General features: G+C 61.4%; 1 protein-coding gene across 6 annotated transcripts in view; it reads right to left on the reverse strand.

The window, feature by feature from the left end:
• Nucleotides 1–9,415, reverse strand: part of KCNT1 (potassium sodium-activated channel subfamily T member 1) — a 96,143-nt gene that overhangs the window by 72,894 nt on the left and 13,834 nt on the right. The window lies entirely within an intron of this gene.

Raw genomic sequence — 9,415 nt, forward strand, 5'->3', positions numbered from 1 at the left:
AGAGGGGAAAGCAGGAGTGCTGGGAGGAGGGCATGGAGCTTCCCGGGGCCTCTTATGAAAACCTGGAGAGGAAGAGACGGGCTCAGAGCGAAGGTGGCAGGGATACCTGGGCCTCCCCAGCCCACAGCACCCTCAGGAGAACGGACACTGGTCTGGGACGGGGCTGCGCTGAGCCATGGCGCTCAGACTGGATGGAGTAGGGGGTGTTCAAGGACATGAGGTACCTGTGCTGGGCTGGGGGCAGCCGGACACCAGGCCTGCAAGCCCCGAGGGGTGGCCCGGCACTGAAGGCGGTGATGCCTTTGATGGACTTGCCAGACTGGCAGAATCATCAGTAACAAGGTCCCTGGGACACGGCACTTCCCGGGACAGCTCTAGATGCTCCGGACACCCACCAGGAGAGCCAGGGCCCCCTTCCTACTGACAGGGCTCTGAGGGCCCCCAAGCCCCAGGGTCCCTCCGGAGGCAGCAGGCCCCGTGTAGACATGGCCATGCAGCAGACCCGTGGGCACAGCTGTCGGTCGCACAGGCACAAAATGCCCCTTCGGGAGCCACACGCTCACGTGGTGCACCAGAACTTCCTGCCAGGGAGCAGCAGCCTCTCCTCCCCGCCTGCCACCCTGTGGAGCCGAGCCTCGGGCAATGGCAGTGGATGCCGGCGCCGGCCCTGTTCATGCAGGTGGCATTCCATGTTGACCCCAAGATGGACGATATCTCCTGGAACAGGATGCAGGACAATTTCTAGGTACAGCTGGAACTCCTGACACCCCACCAACGCTTTTGCTTTTGGGACCTGGTGGAGGGGTGACGGGTCACGGGACAGCTCACCCACCCTGCCAGGCCTCTGGGGTGCTGCCCTGCAGGCGAGCTCTGCAGCCCCCAGCTTCCTGCACTCTGCAAGTTCACTGCCTTGGAGAGCCACGCCCGTCACTGACTGCTGGGGAGGCACAGGCAGTGTGGCCTCAGCCTTCACTCACACAGTGGCCGCTGTTGTGATGAGCGCTGGAGAGGAGAGGAAAGCTGCATGCAGGAGGCTCTCCCTAGGGACCTGGCAGATGCCCTTGAAGTTTAAGGAATTTGAAATGAAAGGGCAACTTAATCCCCCGGAGGATTTCCCACGACATCTTTTGCAGCGTCCGCTTCTTTCCCTCCAAGCCTGCTCCAGACTGAATTGCACCCCCCAGATTCCCTTGTTGAAGCCCCCACCGCTGATGGGATGGTATTTAGAGACAGGGCCTTCAGGAGGTGAGTAGGCTTAGACGAGTTCATGAGAGTGGGGCCTCAGGATGGGATCAGTGCCCCACAGGAAGAGAGCAGAGAGCCTGCATTCTCTGCCCCGTGGGCGCAGTGAGAAGACGCCACGTGCAAGCCTGAGAGATGCTCTCACCGGGAGCCTGGTCCGCCGGCGCCTTGATCCTGGGCTTCCAGCCTCCAGAACTGAGAAATAAATCTCTGTTGCTGAGGCTGCCGGGTCTGTGGTGCTTTTCCATAGCAGCTGGGAAGACTGAGACGAGGCATAAACACCCTTACACCCATTCCATTTCAGCTGGACGCGCCGGATGATGGAAACGGAACAGTGGAGGGAGCGCATTGGGAATTACAACCTGAAGCCCAAATGGATGGTGGCTTCCTGACGCGGAGGATGCCAGCCCCTCCCACTGGGCATCTGTGTTCTGTTTTACACTAATGCGGGAGGAATTTCATTTTGTGTCACGCACATGAGTCCCTGGGACACGGGCTTGGTGATGAAGCCGTGTGCCCCGTTGTGCCGGCCCCAGGGGTGGGATGGGGGAGGCAGCCCCAGAGGACGCGGGATTCGCCCTCTCAGGGTCTCCCTGGATATCCTGGGCGTGTGGTTGGGGGAGCCAGAACCCCCCGCTTGAGTCATAAAGATGCACAGGCTGAGGACTGAGCCAGCCCTGGGCCCAGGGGTATCACGGACCCTCCTCCATGCCCCCGCAGCCAGGTGATGCCCCACAAGACACCGTTCACATGTGGTGGGCCCTGGTCACCGACAGCCTCTGTGGCCCTCCTGTTGATCCTGCCCACTCCTTGGTCACCCAGGGCTGGAGGCAACGCAAGCCCCTGGAACCCACCGTCGGAGGGAGGGACAGGGCTAGGAGGAAGGTGCAGCCCACCCGGGAGCCACAGTCTCCACAGCAGAGGCGTCACCTTCCCCCACCCTGACTCAGGCCCACCTTTCAGGACCCTGCTTTCTTGTAGGGGGCCCAGGAGACAAGGGCGAGCAGGCCTGGCCTCCAGCCCTGTCCACAGTCGAGTGGGGGCAACACAGGCAAACCGACCCTGAGCTGGAAAGGGACTGGAGAAATCATGACATGCATTTCACTCACTCAGGACACCGTAAAGCACATGGAAACTGCCAGAACTTTCGGACACCATCCCGGGCCTTTCCTGCTCCAATAAACCAGACCTTGACTCAATCATGCAGGTGGCACACCAGGGGGGTCCAGGAAAGACAGACAGGCGGCCCCGAGGCTCTGGGATTGGCTCCTGGTATGCGCATGGCCGGCACCCTCCCCCGGCCAGGAGACCCCAGCCTGCCTGGGCCCCACCGGCCTGGCCAAGGCCATTTCTCAGGCTGGCCGTGTCCTCCCAAGCCTGTGGGTGTTTGCTCTGGAAAGGGCCCCAGGGCGAGAAGGGCCAGGGGCAGGACTGGGATCCCACCTGGTCCCTCCCTGCCCTATCAGTACGCCTGCACACAGCAGGATGGCCCCGGGCAGAATGTTAAATATAACCACCCCCTACCCCACCACCCCCAGGGACTGAGCAGGCTGGCGTTTCCCTGAGCTCAGCAGCTCTGGGCAGGAGGCACGCCAGGGGACCCGGTGCTGGAGCGGAGTGGCTTCGAGGCTGGGGCTGGCCCAGCAGCTCAGGCCGAGAGCGTTGGGGGCCACTTCAGCCCCTTCTGGGGGTCCCCCAGTCCAGGGGCCACCCTTCCCAAACTCAGCTCCAGGCCTCTCCCACCCCAGCCCTCACCCTGCATGGTTCCCCGACTCCTCCTCGAACCTTCACGGCCCCTAAACCACCACTGCCCCTTGGGCTCGGCCGTGTGTCCCTCATGCCCCACCCTCACCTTTGGGTCAGGCCTGGCCACACCCTTCCTCCTGACTGTCCCCCTCTGTTTCAAAGCTCCAGCTACACCTGAGTCTGTCACATGGGGACCTGGGGCCCTAAGGCAGGAGCAGGGTGGTGCAGGCGCAGCCCAGCCGTAGCTTCCCCAGAGCACCCCCGAAGGAGAGCTGACCTGTGCCCTAGGTCCTGCCCAGGCCACTCACGCCTTCACGCAGAAACTCTGGGCTCAGTGCCCTTCAGGGAGCTGGGGTTGGCTCCGGGGCCTTCTCAGCTCAGGGTCCCAGAGTGGCCTTCAGAGAGCAGGTGGGGGTGGGGGTACAGGCAGGACCCCCGCCCCCAGCCCCGAGAGAGGCGGAGCAAAGCTCCCTCTGGAGGAAGGCTGCCTGGGCCCCCTGCTTCTTCAGCAGGGGCCAGACTGGTGTGTGGGGGCAGGATGATGGGGGTGGGGAGGGGATAGGAAGAGATGATGGAGCTGGGAGGGCTGGGCAGGAGGAGGGCACTTATGCAATCCCAGGCTCTTCACAGGAGGGATGATTCTAGAAGGCCCTCAGCACACCCAGTCACCCAGGTCTCAAGGCACTTCCCCGACCAGCTGAGAAATTGTTCAGCTATTAAGGATGACAGATGAGGGCTCGGAGGGCAGGGCTGTTCCTAGAGACATCCCCACCGCAACCCCTTCTGCTTGGAGGCCTGGTGGGGCCTTCACCCTGTGAGAGAAGCCTCTCTCTGTTCCCAGCCACCCTGTCCCTGCGGGGCAGCTGGATTCACTGTGGGGTAGGGTCGGGTGAATGGAAGGGGTGCATCCAGCAGGGCCAGGGAGGGGTCTGGGCTGCCCCCTCCTTCTGCACCCATTCCTGCTCCTGCTGGCCCTGCCTGGCCCGTCCACAGTTGCTGCCTGTGGGGCCGGCAGGGGTCCATCCTCCACGCAGGCCCGCTGCCCCGTGTTCCCAGCAATGCCGGGCCCTGTTTGTGGTCCACTTCTCAGCTTGTTGTGTGAAAAAATATTTGGTGTTGCTCAACTCCAGAGAACCAAGTCAAGTTCCGTTCTCTGTTGTCAGAGGAGCTAATGAAACAGCCTGGTCAGGCCTCTCTGGGGCAGTGTTCTGACCCCGGGAGGCCTGCACTGGGGCCGGGCTTTCTGTGGCAAGGCGGCCGCTCCCTTCCCAGGTGACCCTGGTGCCTGGGCCCCATGGCGGGGGGTGCTGGGCTCAGCTTGGGGTGGCCCAAGGAGCCAAGGCAGTGGCCCTGGCCATGCTCAGGGACGAAGCTTCCTCTTGCCTGCCGGGAGCCCCAGCCAGTGGGCAGGGCCTTCCTGGCACCTCTCATGTCCTGCTTAATGCCTGGGAGTGTTGGCGACCCTGACGTTGCCTCCAGTGGTGGCTTCAGTGGCCCCGGTGGGCTGGGTCCTGGTGCAGCATGGCGGGGGGTGGCTGCCTGCCCCACCCCTCCCCACTGGGACTCCTTGTCTGGAATCTGCCCCTTTGGAGAGATGGGCCTGTGGTGTGACAGCCCCAAGTGTCCCCAAAGCATGCATCCCCCGACATACACAGCATCTTCCTGAGCCTCAGTGCAGGGCAGGATGGAAGGCGCACCTCCACTGCCACAGACCAGAGTCTGCACAAGGTGCCTGGGACCCAGCTCGGGGACACCGTCAGGACCCAAGCCCTCAGGCAGCCCCTGTTCCGCTGGCTCCTCGAGCTGCCCTTTGGGGGCTGTTAACCCCTCTGCAGAAGAAGAGCCCAAGTCTGTGTCCTCCAAGGGCCATGACGCTCACTTAGGCTTCCGGGACACTCTTGAGAGCTGGCTCTGGCTGGGAGGGCCAGGGCCTCCATCAGTTGCCCCTGGACTCCCAGGCAGAGGGGCAGTGAGACTCTCAGCATGGCTCAAGGGGCTCCAGAGCCTGGGCGCAGGTGGACTGTGGCTGAATGCTGCTCCATGGGAGCACCCGAGACACCATCTGGTAAGCAGTGGTGAGGATCCACCATCAGGTCCCTGAGGTGAGTGAGCTCCCAACTCTGTCCACTTCCTCCACCGGGTGGTACCAATGGGCTGGGTCATCCCCGCTGGGAGAGGCCTGCCCAGCAGTACAGCCTCCTCTGCCCACATGGCCCGCTGAGCTCTTCTCTGTCCAAGGCCACGGGCGATGGAGGCTGTGGTGACTCACTGCCAGAGGCTCTACTCCCGGGGGAAACAGGAAGCCCGAGTCCTGCCCGCCCACCTGCTCACTCACAGCCTGCCAGGGGTTGGCAGCAGCACCCGCTTCTCTCACAGAGCCTGCCCCAGGGTAGAAATAGGGAGGGCGTGAGAGGTGCCGGTCTGTGCTGAGCCCCCACATTGCACCTGCCCTGTGCTGGTGGTTGGGTCTCCCTGCCCCTCAATCTCTTCCCCTGGTGCAGAGAGAGACCAAGCGGCACTTCCACCTTACCCAGACCTGAGACACCCCCATGGCCAAGGCCACCACGCTGGTCCCTCAGGGGCCCGAGCGGAGCCTGTGCTGCCGTGTCCGGGCACACCAGCCCTTCCGTCCGCAGCCCAGGACCCCATCCCAGCGTCCCCTCCCCTCCACCTAAGGGCTTTCTCACCCAGAGCCGGCAGGCAGGTCTTGCTGGGCTCAGCCCTTTCAGACCTGGGCCCCCCATGGCCTCCGGACCCCCCATGGCCTCCGGACCCCCCATGGCCTCCAGACCCCCCATGGCCTCCGGACCCCCGCCTGCACTCCAGACCCCCCATGGCCTCCGGACCCCCCATGGCCTCCGGACCCCCCATGGCCTCCAGACCCCCCATGGCCTCCGGACCCCCGCCTGCACTCCCTCCCACATTCAGATAAGCACATCCTCCCACCTCACACGGCCCCTGTGAGTCACTGCAGTACACAGGAAGGGGGTCCCACCAGGCCAGGCAGATGACCCCTGGTCTCTACTCCAGGAGGGGGAAGGCACAGGCACTGGGGATGAGCAGGAAGATGAGGAGAGACGAGATGGCTTCTAATGGCAGATAGAGGCATCAGACCCCACCCCAAGCACCCAGGAGGGTCCTCCAAGCGGCCGATCCCCTCCTCCAGGTCAGCTTGGGGTTTCCACAGAGCCAGGGCTGGGGTCCCCACGTGCGTGTCCTTATGGATAGGGGAGGGCTTCGGTGACCTCAGGACCCCGGCAGCATCCTGATTTCCCTCATTGTTGCCCACCCATTCCAGCATCAGGGGTCATGAGAGAGGCTATACCAGACTCACCCAACCCTGCCATGGAGGCTGAAGCAGGCCCCTTTGGGCAAAGAAGGTTTGAGGAAGAGAAACCCTTCAGGCCAGGCTCCCTGAGCTGCCTTCAAGAGGAGAGGCCCCCAGGCTGCTGCTGAGACCAAGGAGCTGCTATTCCTGGGTGGGGTAAGTGGGGGTTCCCCGGGGTCCTAGGCCTCTAGGGCACCCTCTCCTACATCCAGTCGAGGCAATTTCTCAGGAAGGCCTGAGTCCACGTGAGGAGTGGGTTCAGCTGTGCAGGGCAGCGGCTGGCGAGCTGGCAGGTGACTTGGGCAGAAGCCCCCAACTCACTTGCCCCTGCGCCCCCGGAAAGCTGCCCACTCCTGTACTGTGCCCAGCCAGCCTCACCAGCCCCCGCAGCCTCCACGGGGAGCCAGGCAAAGCTGCTGGGAACCGGGCTGGACACCAGCCGACCGGCAGCCCCCCACCTTCCAGATCTCGGGGTGCCCAAGGCCACCATCTCCACCAGGCCCAGGCTTCCTCTCAGAGGTGAGAAGTGGGGAACCACTCTCAGAGGGAAGCTAAGTCCCCTCCCTGTCCCATCCTATAGACACCAACACCACAGGGGCCAGGTCCCCTCCCGTCCTATAGACACCAACACCACAGGGGCCAGGTCCCCTCCTTCCCGTCCTATAGACACCAACACCACAGGGGCCAGGTCCCCTCCCTCCCGTCCTATAGACACCAACACCACAGGGGCCAGGTCCCCTCCCTCCTGTCCTATAGACACCAATACCACAGGGGCCAGGTCCCCTCCTGTCCTGTAGACACCAACACCACAGGGGCCAGGTCCCCTCCTGTCCTGTAGACACCAACACCACAGGGGCCAGGTCCCCTCCCGTCCTATAGACACCAACACCACAGGGGCCAGGTCCCCTCCCATCCTATAGACACCAACACCACAGGGGCCAGGTCCCCTCCTGTCCTATAGACACCAACACCACAGGGGCCAGGTCCCCTCCTGTCCTATAGACACCAACACCACAGGGGCCAGGTCCCCTCCCGTCCTACAGACACCAACACCACAGGGCCAGGTCCACTCCCATCCTTCACACATGAGAGAAGGTATGCAGCACAGCATCTCTGAGGCCATCTTGAGGGACAGCACCACAGGACAGGTATGGTGACCACACAGCCCCGAAGCTCTAATCCCTGGCCACTCTCCCTCCAATAGAACCTCACTGTATACTTCATTTCCAACCAGAGAGAGCAGGGCACTTGTGGGGGTGGCACAGATGCCCTGTACCCCATGGGCCTTTCCTGGAGAGGACCCACAGCCACGCACTAGCTATAGCACACACAGCCACACACATCCAGCGGTCCACCTCCTAATACCATCAGTACACAACCCATGCCACCGGTGGGCACAGCACGCCAAGACCACTAGAATGCAAATCGGTGGCTGCCAGGGGCTGGGGGATAAGGGGGCATTGGGGAGTGAGTCCCAGTGGTTAAGGAGATTCCTTCTAGGGTATACAAATGTTATTGAATTACAGTGGTGAGGGTGGCACAGTGTTGTGTACTAAATGTCACTAACGGTAAATTCTGTTTTATGTATTTTACCACAATTTTAAAAAACCACACCCAGGATCAGGGACTCATTGTGAAATCCCATGCCAGCTTCTCCTCTCCCAGGGATGGGCATGGTTCTCTCTAGGTGGACAGCAAAAGCCTCTGCTGTCCACTCCTGAACACTCAGGAATACAGCATTACAATTTGATCAACCACAGCCACAGGCGTTATCGAGTCATCTGGGAGCCCCAGGCACCATTAGGCGGATGGACACCACTTCCTGCCCAATATCGGAAGGATCTCCCAGGGCTGCTGTTTTCAAGAATTAACTAAGTCCCAGCTGAACAGGCATCTGAGGGGCTAGTGCTGGCTTAGAAAGATGTTGAGTCCACGGATTCGGCCTAGGGAAGCTTTGCGTGGCTCCCAGGAGAGCCTCCCAGCCACGCACGCCGCCCTGGGACCAGCCTGGCTGACTGCCCTCTGCCCACACAGGGAGATAAACTAAACTCTTCACCTGGGCATTTGCACTTAGGTGGGCTCATCATTAGAGCACTGAGTTCAACAAGATGAAAAACCAAGTTTAAAAGGCCTCTCTGCAGGGCGCACACTCCCTGATTCTGAGCGGATGAAGACTGGGCTCAGTCCCCACTCCTGACTCTTGGTTCACACAACCGAATGTTATGGGAGGTCTGGTAGAATATTCCATTCCCCGCAGGCAGAGGGGTTTTAAGACCCCCTTTTTACAAATCTTCATGGTCCTCGTGGATACAGTCCCTAGGACTGACTCTAGTTACAAACATGATTTCTTTTTCAGCTGCGGTTTCAGCAGTAGATTACTCTGAAAGCCGTTTGTATCCTGACCATTTTCAACCTCGTGTACTTTGTGTGCTAACCTGAATAACTGCGTTGTTGGGGGAAAGTGCGGATTTGCTAGCTGAGCCCAGGGCTGGGTGGTGACGGAGCCCTGGAGACAGTGACAACCCCGACCCTGCCGTACCCTACACGCTGGAAGAGGAGCGGTTCCTGACCTGAAGCCCCCGCGGGCTCCAGCTCCGCGTGAGTCCTCAGAGCACTTGCCTTCACTTGCAGGCAAAAAAGCGCCTCCCCAGAGCCTGGCAGAGCTAAAGTGCTGGGTGTTTACCCAAGACAGCTATTTGGGGAAAAGGAGGAGAGAAAAGCAACATTTCTTCCAGCTTCCTGCCAGCCCCCTCAGCGGATGAATTATTCCCATGGGCTCATCCTGTCGGTCCTTAACTGAAAGACACAATTCATTTTGCCTTTTTAGCCCAGGAGATGTTGAGGGGACGGGGACACGGTGACTCGGAATAAGTGACCAGGTCACGAACCTGAAGGACAAGCTCCCTCATTGAATAATTAATCAAGGACCGCTGCCTGAGCCTGGAGGACGCCAGCCCTCAGCCAGGCTGCGGGCTCCGCCACCGGGGCGCTTCCGGCCCTGGCTTGCCCCCAAAACCAGAAAAACTGGGGTGCTGGGGGTTGGGAGCAGACACCGGAAGGCCAGGCCGCCCTCCGCCTCCGCGCCCCAAGTCGGGCTCT

Source organism: Pan paniscus, chromosome 11 (assembly GCF_029289425.2).
Source record: "Pan paniscus chromosome 11, NHGRI_mPanPan1-v2.0_pri, whole genome shotgun sequence".
NCBI lineage: Eukaryota > Metazoa > Chordata > Mammalia > Primates > Hominidae > Pan > Pan paniscus.